The 13,932-nt window shown below is 39.8% G+C and overlaps 1 long non-coding RNA gene across 1 annotated transcript; it reads left to right on the top strand.

Annotated features, from left to right (window-relative positions):
* Nucleotides 1-4,959: 4,959 nt before the first annotated feature.
* On the top strand, nucleotides 4,960-10,086 carry LOC148734542 (uncharacterized). Its single transcript, XR_015999180.1, has 3 exons — nucleotides 4,960-5,732; nucleotides 6,444-6,470; nucleotides 7,053-10,086. It is a non-coding gene; the product is annotated as an uncharacterized LOC148734542 (long non-coding RNA).
* Nucleotides 10,087-13,932: the final 3,846 nt, after the last annotated feature.

Below are 13,932 nucleotides of genomic sequence, written 5' to 3'. Positions count from 1 at the left end.
CGACATAATCGGTGATGTGATCGTTGATTGAAAAAGAAATGGAAAGAAAAACTTTGCGAATCAATTCAAAACAACTTGGCTAGTCTCAAAGCAAGTGTTTTGGAACTATTAAGACTTATTCGTTTGTCCATATCGGCCTGCTCCATTTTTCTATGACAGCTCTAGTACTCAAGAATCTAAAAAGTAGAGGAGTGTATACCCATTTTAAGACATATGACCCAGAAATTTCCACCCTGTTGGGCAACATACACCAGTTAAGCAACAATGAAGGATTTTCCATCCTTAGAGGGTAAAAAACTTTCTTCGATGAGTGCATCAGCGAATTAATTTTATTAAAATGAGTTAAATGCATTTTAACAAACATGTAGATACGGTGTGGAATTAGGGAATTTTCGCGAATACGATGTTGAAGTCCTAAATGCGATAACACTTGGTCCTAAAGGTAATAAAGTCCTAAATGTAATAAGCCTCCAATGCAATGGTTAATGGTTTGACTGCGCCAGTGCATTGTTGTTATAGCGGACATCCACATTCAGATGTTAAAGTGACAGCTGTAACACCAAAAAATCCTCTGACCAGTATTCATGTCACATTGCGGGCTCGCTGATATCAATCAGTATCTTTTTACTTGCTGGAGACCATTCTACTGACAGCATCAAATGACAGCTGACAAAACGATGAGTATGCTGACCAATACCTCCATAAATCACTGGCTCAGACTCGTGAGTATAATAGATTTTGGAAAAATGTGCTAACGTTATTACACTTGTGTGATCAGTGATGAATGTACAAGTCATGAGCCAAATTAAAATCTTGGACAAGGAAGTCTGCAGACTTGCAGGTCGGACAATTTGCAGGCTCAGATATATATATTTTTGTCTTTACCTTCTGGACGGACCTTGTGACAGCTCTCTAGAGAGTTATTGCTTTCAAATTCTCGAATATTTTCGTGGTTATATGAATAGAGACATGATAATTTTTCTCGCCAAGAGAACAAAAAAATTCAACAAGCAAAAAAGGTACTGCATGGATCTGCATCAAATTATATACTCAATGACTTACATTTAACAGGCGTAAATGAAAAGAAGCTGCTGACCAGCACATACAAAATGTTTAGTTATGTCAAAGGCTGTAAATGATGTCCCGGTCCCCAAAAGTTCACGCAAAAATTGTGCTCTTGCTTTCTCTGAGATGTGAGTAAAACTAATCGTTTTGGTTTTTTCGACGCGCTGATCTCCTTAACGATCAAACATTAGATAAAACAGCATAAACTACTCTGAAACGGACTTTTCTTCTACTGAATCGGCACTATGAGAGTGACACGCTTTTACTGAATCGGCACTATGAGAGTGACACGCTTTTACTGAATCGGCACTATGAGAGTGACACGCTTTTACTGAATCGGCACTATAAGAGTGACACGCTTTTACTGAATCGGCACTATAAGAGTGACACGCTTTTACTGAATCGGCACTATGAGAGTGACACGCTTTTACTGAATCGGCACTATGAGAGTGACACGCTTTTACTGAATCGGCACTATGAGAGTGACAAACTTTTACTGAATCGGCACTATGAGAGTGACACGCTTTTACTGAATCGGCACTATGAGAGTGACACGCTTTTACTGAATCGGCACTATAAGAGTGACACGCTTTTACTGAATCGGCACTATAAGAGTGACACGCTTTTACTGAATCGGCACTATGAGAGTGACACGCTTTTACTGAATCGGCACTATGAGAGTGACACGCTTTTACTGAATCGGCACTATGTGAGTGACACGCTTTTACTGAATCGGCACTATAAGAGTGACACGCTTTTACTGAATCGGCACGATGAGAGTGATACGCTTTTACTGAATCGGCACTATGAGAGTGACATGCTTTTACTGAATCGTCACTATGAGAGTGACAAACTTTTACTGAATCGGCACTATGAGAGTGACATGCTTTTACTGAATCGGCACTATGAGAGTGACACGCTTTTACTGAATCGGCACTATGTGAGTGACACGCTTTTACTGAATCGGCACTATAAGAGTGACACGCTTTTACTGAATCGGCACTATAAGAGTGACACGCTTTTACTGAATCGGCACTATGAGAGTGACACGCTTTTACTGAATCGGCACTATGTGAGTGACACGCTTTTACTGAATCGGCACTATAAGAGTGACACGCTTTTACTGAATCGGCACTATGAGAGTGACACGCTTTTACTGAATCGGCACTATGAGAGTGACACGCTTTTACTGAATCGGCACTATGTGAGTGACACGCTTTTACTGAATCGGCACTATGAGAGTGACACGCTTTTACTGAATCGGCACCATGAGAGTGACATGCTTTTACTGAATCGGCACTATGCGAGTGACACGCTTTTACTGAATCGGCACTATGAGAGTGACACGCTTTTACTAAATCGGCACTATGAGAGTGACACGCTTTTACTGAATCGGCACTATGAGAGTGACACGCTTTTACTGAATCGGCACTATGCGAGTGACACGCTTTTACTGAATCGGCACTATGAGAGTGACATGCACGTAAAGAGCATAACTTTTCGGTTTCAAATTAGCTGGCCGTAACACTGAAAAGATTTGGCCATTAACGTTGTACTGATTGGTTGAACCGACTTTGAAAAGATTCTTGAGTTCATATAGCTACGAAGTTTTGATTGGTGATGACAAAAATGGTAATAAGCGCGAAAAACATTTCACGAGCCTGTGAAATATTTCAGGAAGTTTTCTTTGAGATCTACATAGAATGTAGTGAGCTAATACATGAGATTTACTAATTTAGATGAGATTTACTAATTTAGCCGTTATGGTTTTAGCATCACTAGCATTATTGTGGGATAGGTCGGTGGCCCATAAAGATCGTGAAAACTCCGAAGGGAACAGGAAACCCTCTGCTTTATCAGTCCACGTCTAAGAAGCCCTGCTCGACCCTGTTGAATGCGTGCAGCCGCTATGCAATATTGGAGAGCCGGCGAAAGGATATCAGTCAAAGAAGACCATGGTGATAAGGCATTCTATAAATCATCAGAGATGAACAAAGTAGTGGTTGAAGAATTTGAGAGGACGAAAGGATCTGGTGCGGGGATGCTGGCTTTCTCTCAGTGAGGGACAACCTTTTAAGGAGTAAGTCGAACTAAAACAACGAGGAAGGAAATTTTAGTGTACTTAGAAAGTAATCGGGGCGATAGCGACGGCCTCCCTCTTTTGGAGTATTTGGCAGATGATGAGTTCGCTCGCTGGGATGACCATTTAATTCATATGGCGGGAGATGGGACCTATAGGGATCAGATAACAATGTATGCAGCAGCAAACTTGTACAACATCGACGTCCAAATAGTGCCCTCTCTTGGAGTTGGTGGGCAGCATGTATTCAATTCTTCAGCAGCTACCGTGTACCTTGGAAATTTTGCTAAGAACCACGGCGAATATAATATGAGCTTGGAACAAGTTACGGATCACAACGACGGTAGTGAAGAAGAGTACGAAGCAAATGACCCATGAGAAGGAGCTGTTTTCGAGGATTGTACAAATAAAACGTATATAGAGTAGGATTTTGAAATGGATGATACTTTTGATTATCAGCCGGATGACATCGACGCAAAAAGTGGGCCTGACAGTATCGTCGACGATAGTGGCGACACGGATATGAATGCAGACATAGCTAAAGGATTACAAATGGTTGCCGAACTAACGAAACGGAGCCTGAATTGCAAAATGAAGTCGACAAAGACATAGTCAACGATGGTGATAAGCTAATAGATGTTCAGTTTGTTTTAGACGTGGACATCGTCTTACTTGCGGCGAGAAGGGATGACGAATGTCACATTGCAAATCTAGATCTTCTTCTTTGTAGTTGCAGTGTTAAGTGTGGGGCCTGGTGACTAAGATTAGACGCAGCTGGGGTGGTAGGTGCCAAGCATTCTGACTGTACAGCATGACTGCACAACAACTGAAACCAGCGGTCAAACGTTGGGCACGTGCGAGTGGATCAATCTGGCAAGCCGCGCACAAATTCCACACGCAAAATTTTAAATGAAAACATTAAGAATCAACCGCTGTTGCAAAATAAGTAAAAGAAAATTTATAGAAATCTGTAAAAGGAATAAAAAGAAGGGAAAAGAAAAACCGGAGACTTTTCAAACGCAAGCTTATTCAAGTACTTTATCATTCTGTTTTAAGCTCAACTAAATACGCCTCTGCGCTTTTAAAACACAATGACTTACTCCCTTGTGTGGCTATTTGTAACTTTTGGACAATGTCTACGACGAAGTCGCAAAAAGCGGCAGAAGACAGTCAGAACAAAAGAAACATTTAAATGACCCCCTTGGGTTTATTGTGCTACAAACACAGCTGGCTCTCTTTCTCGATTCTCAAAATAAACAAATCATTCTTGATTTTTATTAGAGGAAAATCTTTTTGCTTTATAATAAATCCTTCATCGACAAGGCCAAAAGTAAAATCTATCTTAACTTGAAGTCGTTTACCATTGTTTCTTTCAATGTTGACTAGTTTCCTCACACTGAAATTATCATTCACACTTATCAGAATATAATTACGACTGATGCTGTCTATCTGAAGAAAAATACCTTCCTTATCCTCGAAAAAATCCGTTCAAAACATTAGGAACATCGACGAAGTTCTTCAGCTGCTTATAAATGCCACAGACTAACATGCGTGTTGATCGTTTTTCAAGCTGTGAGAACATCGTTCCTAGGCTCCAGACCCCGCCAATTTCCCTCTTCCCCCTCCCCCACCCAAACTGGCTCTAAATTTCCTTAGACAACCTCTTCGACAGGCCGCGTCAAGGATTTTTAATAAAATGAAGGCTAGAAAATAAACTAACTGGAGCTCTGCTGTTAGGCTTGGCTAAATCTATACATTACATGACGAGCTTTGCTCAAGAAAAAAATTCTCAGCAGGCATCGTAAACTGATGCCGAGGTTTGGGGAAGAAGGCGTTGGGTGGATGTCATCACATTAATTACACCACAATGTAATTATACAGATTAGCGTCCCCGAATCCACGAGAGATACGCGATTGCGTGCGAGTTAACGCGGGGTCATCTGTTGGCGATGAAAATCAAAATCATGAAATGAAATGAAGTTTGTTGTGCGCGTAATGGTCATAAAATACTGCGTTTTCTCTGTTTCTGCCTGTTTCCTTATAACGACATTTTTAATCACGTAGCCTTTCAAAGATCCTTCCTTTTCACAGAAGAGGCAATATCGGCGAGGCGCCGTATTCGAAAAGCCTCTCTTTCGATTATTTAGGTATGATTCTTTCGCTTGGTTTGCCATAAAACAGTAACAAAAGATATCGCAATTTTCATGTGCCGTACGACCTGAATAACAACCGTATCGAATTTCCAGTATTGCGTCACTTGGTGGATCGATCAGTGTTCACGCTTTGCGATCGTAGTACACGATGTTATTGTTTTGGTACAAAACCTGTGCCGGTCGCACGACTTGGCCTCGTATCCTGGTTAAATTCTTACCAATATTATAATATTAAACCTCGACGAGATTTTTCATGTCGAAATGTCGAAAAGCATCATGTTTTCGATTTCGAAACCATTCGAAATGAAGTCATAGAGGCAGTCGGATTTTCGACGTGCGGCTTTCCACCGGCTAACTTAACCACGCAGAGTCTTTGCAGGATTACAAGTGCCACACTTGACCCTTGCAAGCATTGGTATCTACTTTTGAAAGAGGTATGTGACGTTCCTTTGCGTAAATATTTCATATGCGATGTATTTAAGATATTTCCCGACGAAATCCAAAGTGTGGCGACACGGGAACTTCAGCCGGCCAACTCATCGTTCGAAGTAGTGGGGTTAGCCAGGATTCCCGACCTCGTTCACGTTGTGTTCACGTTCCGTCTAATAGCTGGTCTATCTTCTTCGTAATAAACAATCCCCGACGAATTTATTAAATCTGCGGGATTTATGACTATCGTAAATCTGGTGAACTCCGCCACGCTAGACTTTGAGCCCGAAGGCGCGAAAAATTTATCTTTTGGCGCCAAACTCAGTCACGACTCCGAAGAGCTCGCTTCCTAACTTACCGAAAGATCAGCTAGAGTAAATTCCCTTGGAGTGGAACTGAAGAGGCTTCGAACACAGATTTCTCATCTCGAATCAGCATGGAGTCAATTTTACAGACCCTTTTTTCCACCTCAATGTTCGTACCTTGTCGTGGTGAGGTGGCTTGAGTGCCTCAATGACCAATTGCAATACAATACCTTTAAAGAATTCAGCCTCAGTTGGTGGGCTGTATTTTCTGCAAGGTAGAGGCCAGACTAACACGGACTTTGTCATTGTAGTTATTGTTATGATTATTATAATTATCATTATTATTAATGATTTTGTTATTGTTATCATTATCTTTATGATTTTGATTGAATCATTTTCAAAATGAAATAGGCTGCTCAATGAGGATGGCATGCTCAGGCAAGTAGATTTTCATTTATTTACCCCCCCCCTCCCCCCAAGTAGAAATTCAAGTGTTTCTGATAGTTTTCTCTTCAATAGATTGTTAGAATGCAGAAGATTTTCTAAGACACATTGTTCAGAGGGCTTGTCTTAAGTAGTTGTTTTCTGATTCAAAACCACCTGCCTAGTTCTGTTTCTCTTGGGTAGTTAGTCCATGGACTGTTGTTATCTGATGGTAGAACTAACAGGTGGATCTCTTTCTCTTGGGTAGTCAGTCCATTATGGGCTGTTGTTATCTGATGGCAGAACCACCAATCTGTTCTGTTTCTCTTGGGTAGTCAGTGTATGGACTGTTGTTATCTGATGGCAGAACCAGTCCCTATTTTTTTCAGCTCTATGCTGTCAGTCTTTTATGGACAGTTATTTTTATCTGATGGCAGTTTTAGCTTGCTCTTTTTGTTTTGAAAAATGTGTTGCTTATGCTGTTTGTCACGTATCATCTGTTATTAGTCGGAGGCACTTTGGTCAATCAATGCTATCATTGTCTTCATTATTATTATAATTGTTAATTCAGCTGCTACTCTTCTCTCTTTGCCACAGGGCCCACTACAGACAGCACTAGCTTAATGAAGTCCCAAAACCTTTCACAATGAGCCACCTCAAGAATTGCAGTCCTGAACAGTTTTTGGGGTTTTCCAGGCTTTTCTTGAGATTATTTTGTCTCAGTTTCAATTACTTGGATACTCATTCAGCTAGACTAACAATAACACCATTTTGTTCTTAGATAAACATTGAAATAATCATAATAGTAATATAAATGATAATAATAATGATTTGTTATTGTTATCATTATCATTATCTTTATGATTGTGATCATCATTTTCAAATTGAAATAGGCTGCTCAGTGAGGATGGCATGCTGAGGCAAGTAGATTTTCATTTAATTCCTCCCCCCTCCCCCCAAATAGAAATTCAAGTGTTTCTGATAGTTTGTCTCTTCAATAGATTGTTAGAATGCAGAAGATTTTCTAAGACACATTGTACAGAGGTCTTAAATAGTTGTTTTCTGATTCAAAACCACCTGCCTAGTTCTGTTTCTCTTGGGTAGTTAGTCCATGGACTGTTGTTATCTGATGGCAGAACTAACAGGTGGATCTGTTTCTCTTGGGTAGTCAGTCCATTATGGGCTGTTGTTATCTGATGGCAGAACCACCGATTTGTTCTGTTTCTCTTGGGTGGTCAGTCTATGGACTGTTGTTATCTGATGGCAGAACCAGTCCCTATTTTTTTTTTCAGCTCTATGCTGTCAGTCTTTTACGGACAGTTATTTTTATCTGATGGCAGTTTTAGCTTGCTCTTTTTGTTTTGAAAAGTGTGTTGCTTATCCTGTTTGTCACGTATCATCTGTTATTAGTCATAGGGTGACTTTGGTCAATCAATGCTATCATTGTCCTCAGTATTATTATTATTAATTCAGCTGCTACTCTTCTCTCTTTGACACAGGGCCCACTACAGACAGCACTTGCTTAATGAAGTCCCAAAACCTTTCACAATGAGCCACCTCAAGAATTGCAGTCCTGAACAGTTTTTGGGGTTTTTCTGTCTTTTCTTAATTTGTTTTTGCCCCAGTTTCAGTCACTTGGATACTCATTCAGCTAGACTAACAATAACACTATTTTGTTCATAGATAAACATTGAAATAATCATAATAGTAATATGAATGATAATAATAATGATTAGATTAATGGAAATAATCATAGGAATTATAACCATCAGGATAATGAACATTATTTCTCTAACCAATGTAAATATTTTTATTATTATTATTATTATTATTATCATTATTATTGTTATCATTGTTATTATTATTATTATCATTATTATCATTATTATCATTATTATTGTTATCAATGTTATTATTTCCATCATGAATTATTAGAGATGCTTGGAAAAAAATGATCTATAGTTTCCTCCAACTCATTATTCTTTCAGTTAAGTGAATTAAGACTTTGTGAACAGTTACTGCTTTATTCTGTCATTCCTGATGACCATAGAAATGGTGAAAGTCCACAGATATTATCCCTCTAAGAGTTTCTCCAGGTATTTTTTTTTCCTCTGAATTTGGTTACAACAGAATGAAGGGCATCAGAGTATAGTGCGCCCAGCTAGACATGAATTGCATTAATATTACAGGGTCATTTTGCTGTATTCAGGGTTTAATCTTAGCCTTCTACAGACAAGTTTGTTCCTCTAAATGCAAAACACATTTTACAAACTTATAAAAACTGCCAAGAAACAGCTGCTAAATTTATGGAAACATGAAGAACAAGTCAACTAGACTGTGTACTACACATCATTGAAATCAAAGTATCACTTTAGGAACATAAAATCGCAAGGTCAGTTTCCCATTTTTAGTGCCTGAGAAAAGATCAGGCCACCAGATTACTTCAAACTCCCTGGTTGCTCGTCCATCTCAATTGCTAACAACCATTTTAGTTTACTGGGTGAGAATCGTGCTTGATTTCTTGCCCCATGCTCTTTAATTGGCCGCCTGTAAAGCTTGTTGAAAGTTTAACAGCTGCTACTTGCAGCAACCTCCATATTCCCCCGATAGCTTTTCTTAACTCTAATGGTACAGAACTTTGATGACTCAGACCAGAAATAACATCATTCACTCTACCATCCCTGTAATAAAAAACTTTGGATTTTTCTCTCCATACAGGGGGCCGCAAATGTATTTTTACCCTCGCACGTTTATAAAAGCATTCGGCATGCCTGCTAACAAAGCTTGGATGTATGTTTCAGGAACTTAGTATCTTTCAACTCGACACCATTTGCCTGAAACCAAAATAACAATTACGAAAGTTAAGAGATTATTTACTTCTGGAGTGAAATGTACTAAATGATTTGCCCTTTCAAACATAAACCTGAGTTATCAGGTTTTGTCAATCACAAAATTACACGCCGGGTTATTAGTATTCCTTGGGGACCTTCCTATATTATCATAAATATCTAAGACAAGCAGGTCATTTAGCTAGGTAATCTATGTTTAAAACCGCGCTGTACAGCACTTAGAATTATTTTCCTCACTCATTTTTCTCACACTGCAACTTCGCGTACAACACAATTATTACTACGCAGTCATATCTGGTGTCCAATTGGGAGAAGAGCTTATTATTTTTGTTTTAGAGGTGAATTGCGATTTCTTCCCCTATTTCGTCGAAGAAAAGCTCGAACAAATACTGAAAGTAATGAGTAAGTCACTATGAACAACTAGTGCAAAGTGACAGCACTATCGAGCCAAACTGAGAACTGTTCTTTAATGATTTTTAACATGAACCACCAATTCTTACTATTTTTAATTTCTGCGTTTTAATAGACTTTGACATGTTCTTGAGAAGATATTAAATCGGTTAGCGCTGTTGTTCCCTTCTAAATTATTTTGGTGGAAGCGCCTCAGAAGACACTGGTTTAACTAAAACCATGTTGGGCGACGTTACATTTTGACTGCACAACCCGCAATTAAATTTAATTTTAACAGCTATTCGAGTGTGTGAAGAACGGAAAAGAGCAAAATTACATACCATCGGCCTTTCGATGCACGGACGAATTAAAACTTTTTACAATTCCACTTATCCATTGCTTGTAACTGATAGACCTTGTCCTTATTCTTGCGGGAGGCCGTACGATCTGTTGTCCATTGTAGAACTTGGCAAACTTAGCGCACTCTGCCTCGAGCGCAAGAATGTGATCTTTCGATTCTCTATCTCACTAGCGCAGTTGTTGTGTTGGACATGGACGAATAATACATCGCAGCGTGTCTTGTAGATAGCTAGAGATGCCATGTTTAGGATAAGCGCTGAATATGGACGAGCGTTAAAGCCGCCACTGAAATAGCACAATCGACCGTTTTTCATTGTAAGGATCAGGTCTCACACAGCTGTCAGAATTAAAGAGAGGAAGAACGTCGATCTCGCTCACCTAAGTAGCGAAGTACACCACGAGCGGCAACGATGATCAAACACCTGGAAGATCACCGTGGTGTCCCTCTACTCTTTGGTATCATAACCGAGAGCGAGCCCTTTCGACTTGTCACTAAGTTTTACGGTTTATAAAACAAAGGCCCCGCTCTACACAAAGCCTTAAAGAATGAAACAGTAGAAAAGCTTACTTAGCTTGGAATTATAAAAATTTCCTTTCTTAAAAATCGAAGATTTTCATGGTTTCCGCAACTTCGTATTTTTCCAAATTTCCTCTTTTACATGTTATGCTGTTTTGCATTTTCTTCAGCGTATAATTTAGTTCAGCGTCGATCATTTATCATCCTTAGAAGAAAATATTCTGATCTTTACGTTTAACTATAAAATTGTTTTGGCTTACATTGTGCGCATAAAAGGAGCGTTAAATTAAACATGAGTTGATTCCACGCGAGGGCTTTACCTGGAAAAATGCCTGCACACGAGAGACACCGACATTACCGCGTGTCCCTTTTTGGAAAACATTCGTGTTATGACAAGAAAGGTCAGCTTAAGGGTTTTGGGTTACCCAAACTATGCAATTTTGACGCCGAAAAGTGCCAAAAACTAATTACAGAAACTTCATCCGCAACATCTTGAACGTGCTGTGGGCGCGAACTGAGATCTTCTCTTACAGTTAATAATTGCCAGGCGGAACTCGGATCCGGCTTAGCCTAATTTGCATAAATTTTTTTGGTGGGCAAAGCTCGTCATGGATACTGATTAATTATCTGAAGCCTAGTTTCAACTATAGCTCCCCATCGCCTGATTCCCAATTGCCTGATTACAATCAGCCAGCGAGCCCGCAATACGCCATGAATTTTGGTCAGAGAATTCTCTGGTGCAACAGTTGTCACTTCGAACATCTCAATGTGGATGCACAAGCACAGTTAACTATTGCATTGGAGGCTTATTACATTTAGGACCAAATGGTATCACATTTAGGACCAAATGTTATCACATTTAGGACTTTATTGCATTTAGGAAAGTTATTACAGTACATTTAGGACTTCAAGATACGACTTCTGCTAAGAGAGGATGAAAACTGTATTTCTAAGAAGATCTATACCTTAATCAATCACTTTGTTGATCCGTTTAACCTCTACTGGGTATTATTATAAAGCTGTTATTTTACCAAGTCTTTTACACACATTTAAGATTTCGAAAGTCATTAATCTCTAATTTTCGATATAATTCATACAGCAGCAAAACAATCGACGCCAATGTCGATATGTGTTAGTGTCTCTTTCCCAGTCCCTTAGCCAGCGTGGTTCACTCCCTCCTTTCTACTGAGGAAGCCTTGGACTCTATTCCTAAGTTGGCACTCTACCTGAATTTGTCCCCTGTACAGAGGTTCAGTCAGGCACTTGCGCTTGAATATGAAGCTCTTCCGTTCTTTCTGAGCATTTTTGATTCTGCGCACTTCATCTACATGTAGGTTTGTTTTAATTTTTGTTACATTTTCTGGTAAATTCCTGCCAATAGCACTTCTTCTATTTGAGTTGTCTTGTGCTTGCTCTCCCCTTTGAGTTTTATCCGATGGAGGTATGTAAAATTCTGGTGGTTTTTGCTGAGTTCTGGGTGTAAGAGGTTTTCGATGACTTGACAGCCCTTGTAAGCTACTCTTCAGTAAAGCTTTAGTCATTTTAACGCTCTTTTTACGCTGTGCTTTATCGTGAGCGCCATACTCAGTGACAAATTTTGTTTTCGAAACGTTATTATTACGTAAAGGTTGTGCTGGGTCTGGAATTTTAATATCTCCAGGCTGAAACCTTACGTGTTTACAATTGCTAAATTGAGATTCATCGCCTCGTTTCCACGCGTGTTTCTTAACTGTCGATGAGTCACTGAAAGTAGGTATTGGATACTTACTGCCATTTTCGTGGGAGATTTTGATCAACGCTGTTTCTGCGTTGGGTGTGGTTTCACCTTCACATTTTGTACCGATGGCTTCAGGCGAATCTGAAAGGTAAATTTCCTCTTGACATTCCTCCTCTGGAGAGGTCTCTCTGTAAGATTGATCACTTGAAAAAAATTCAGCGTCCCAAAGATATTCTTTTTCAAACTCGGCTTCGTTTGGCCGAAAATTTTCTAGACTCGATTCGGATAGAACCATTCCTAAGCTTTCGGCCGATATTCGATGCTGTGGTGAGGTCTCAATGCTACTATGCAAGGTCTGCGGTTGCTCTCTTGAACTTACCCCCGAATCATCCAAACGGACACATGACTGTACAGCGACTCCTTCATTAGACGTACTGCTGATCACTTCTTTCTGCATCTCTTGTTCTTGTTCTTTCTCTACCCAAGCAAGTCTTATCGATTTTTCCACTTCATATTCACACTGGCCTGTACTATTACTGTCGTTAAGTTTTGTGATGGATGTGGTTTCACAAGGTATCTCTTTAAGTGAACTTTTCGGCGCGATATTGCTCAGTGGACTTTCGTGACTGAGTTCTTCCGGTGCTGCTCTTGTGGACTCGATTCTTGATGGCGCCGAGCGAATTCTATTTACTCTTCTCAGCTCATCACGGCTGTTTGCAACTCTTGCCGAATGTTCGCTACGGATCTCTGCCAGATCTCGTAGCTGTATTGAATCAAAGCTTACCTCTTCCCCCAAGGTCAAATTTGGGACTAAATCAAGAAGTTCCCTTCTTCGTGCATAGTGAGCACAACGTTCAAATCTTGACTGAATTTCCATTTCTTCCTCGGCTTGTAAGCTCCGCACTAGTCGACTCAATCTTTCTAGCGTTTTGCGGGGAAGTTTTGCTTTGGTTGGCTTGGGTCCGAGATACAAGTCCTTCTTAAACGAATCAGAATCTGTCGCTAAGCTTGCAGCAGAGAAAATACTATGACAATTCAAGAAATAGTTCTCGTTTTTTTCTAGTTCTCTTTCCAGTATTCCTTTTTGATTTCTGTACTCAAGCTTCATAAGTTTGGTCTCAACATCGATGACATGTAACTTCCGTTCAAGCTTTCTTTGCTCTGTCAAATTACAATGAGAACTTGCATATACAGCGGCTAAATCGGCTGGAAGAAATCTCTGACCTCCGCGGTGATCTGTCTTTTTTCGAAAATTCGGTCGATATAGAAACTGGCTCTTCATTGGGTACGTGAGTTAATCGTTGTCCTCAATTTCTTGACCAAGCTAAATTTGTTAAACTAACTTATTTCCAAATTTCTCCAATTTGATGTAAAGACTTTGGATAGGGCGCGCCTCTTTCGTGCACAATGAGGAGCAGCGTTGAAGTTCTTCGCGCGCGCAACTCGCGGCGAACACGTCATTGCTGTTTTCAACGGAAATCTTCTACTTTCCACTTTTCACTTTTGCGTTGGAATTTTGAGTGTTTGTTTGAAAGTGGCAAGGCCTGGGTAACAAGGCTACATTTGACGCAAAATAATTGATGTACACAACAGATAACTACTGCCAAAAAAATTAATTCGGTGCTGTTGATGAGCTTCAATCGT

This window comes from Stylophora pistillata, chromosome 3 (genome assembly GCF_964205215.1).
Source record: "Stylophora pistillata chromosome 3, jaStyPist1.2, whole genome shotgun sequence".
Taxonomy (NCBI): Eukaryota; Metazoa; Cnidaria; class Anthozoa; order Scleractinia; family Pocilloporidae; genus Stylophora; species Stylophora pistillata.
This window is presented reverse-complemented; position numbering and strand designations above follow the sequence as displayed.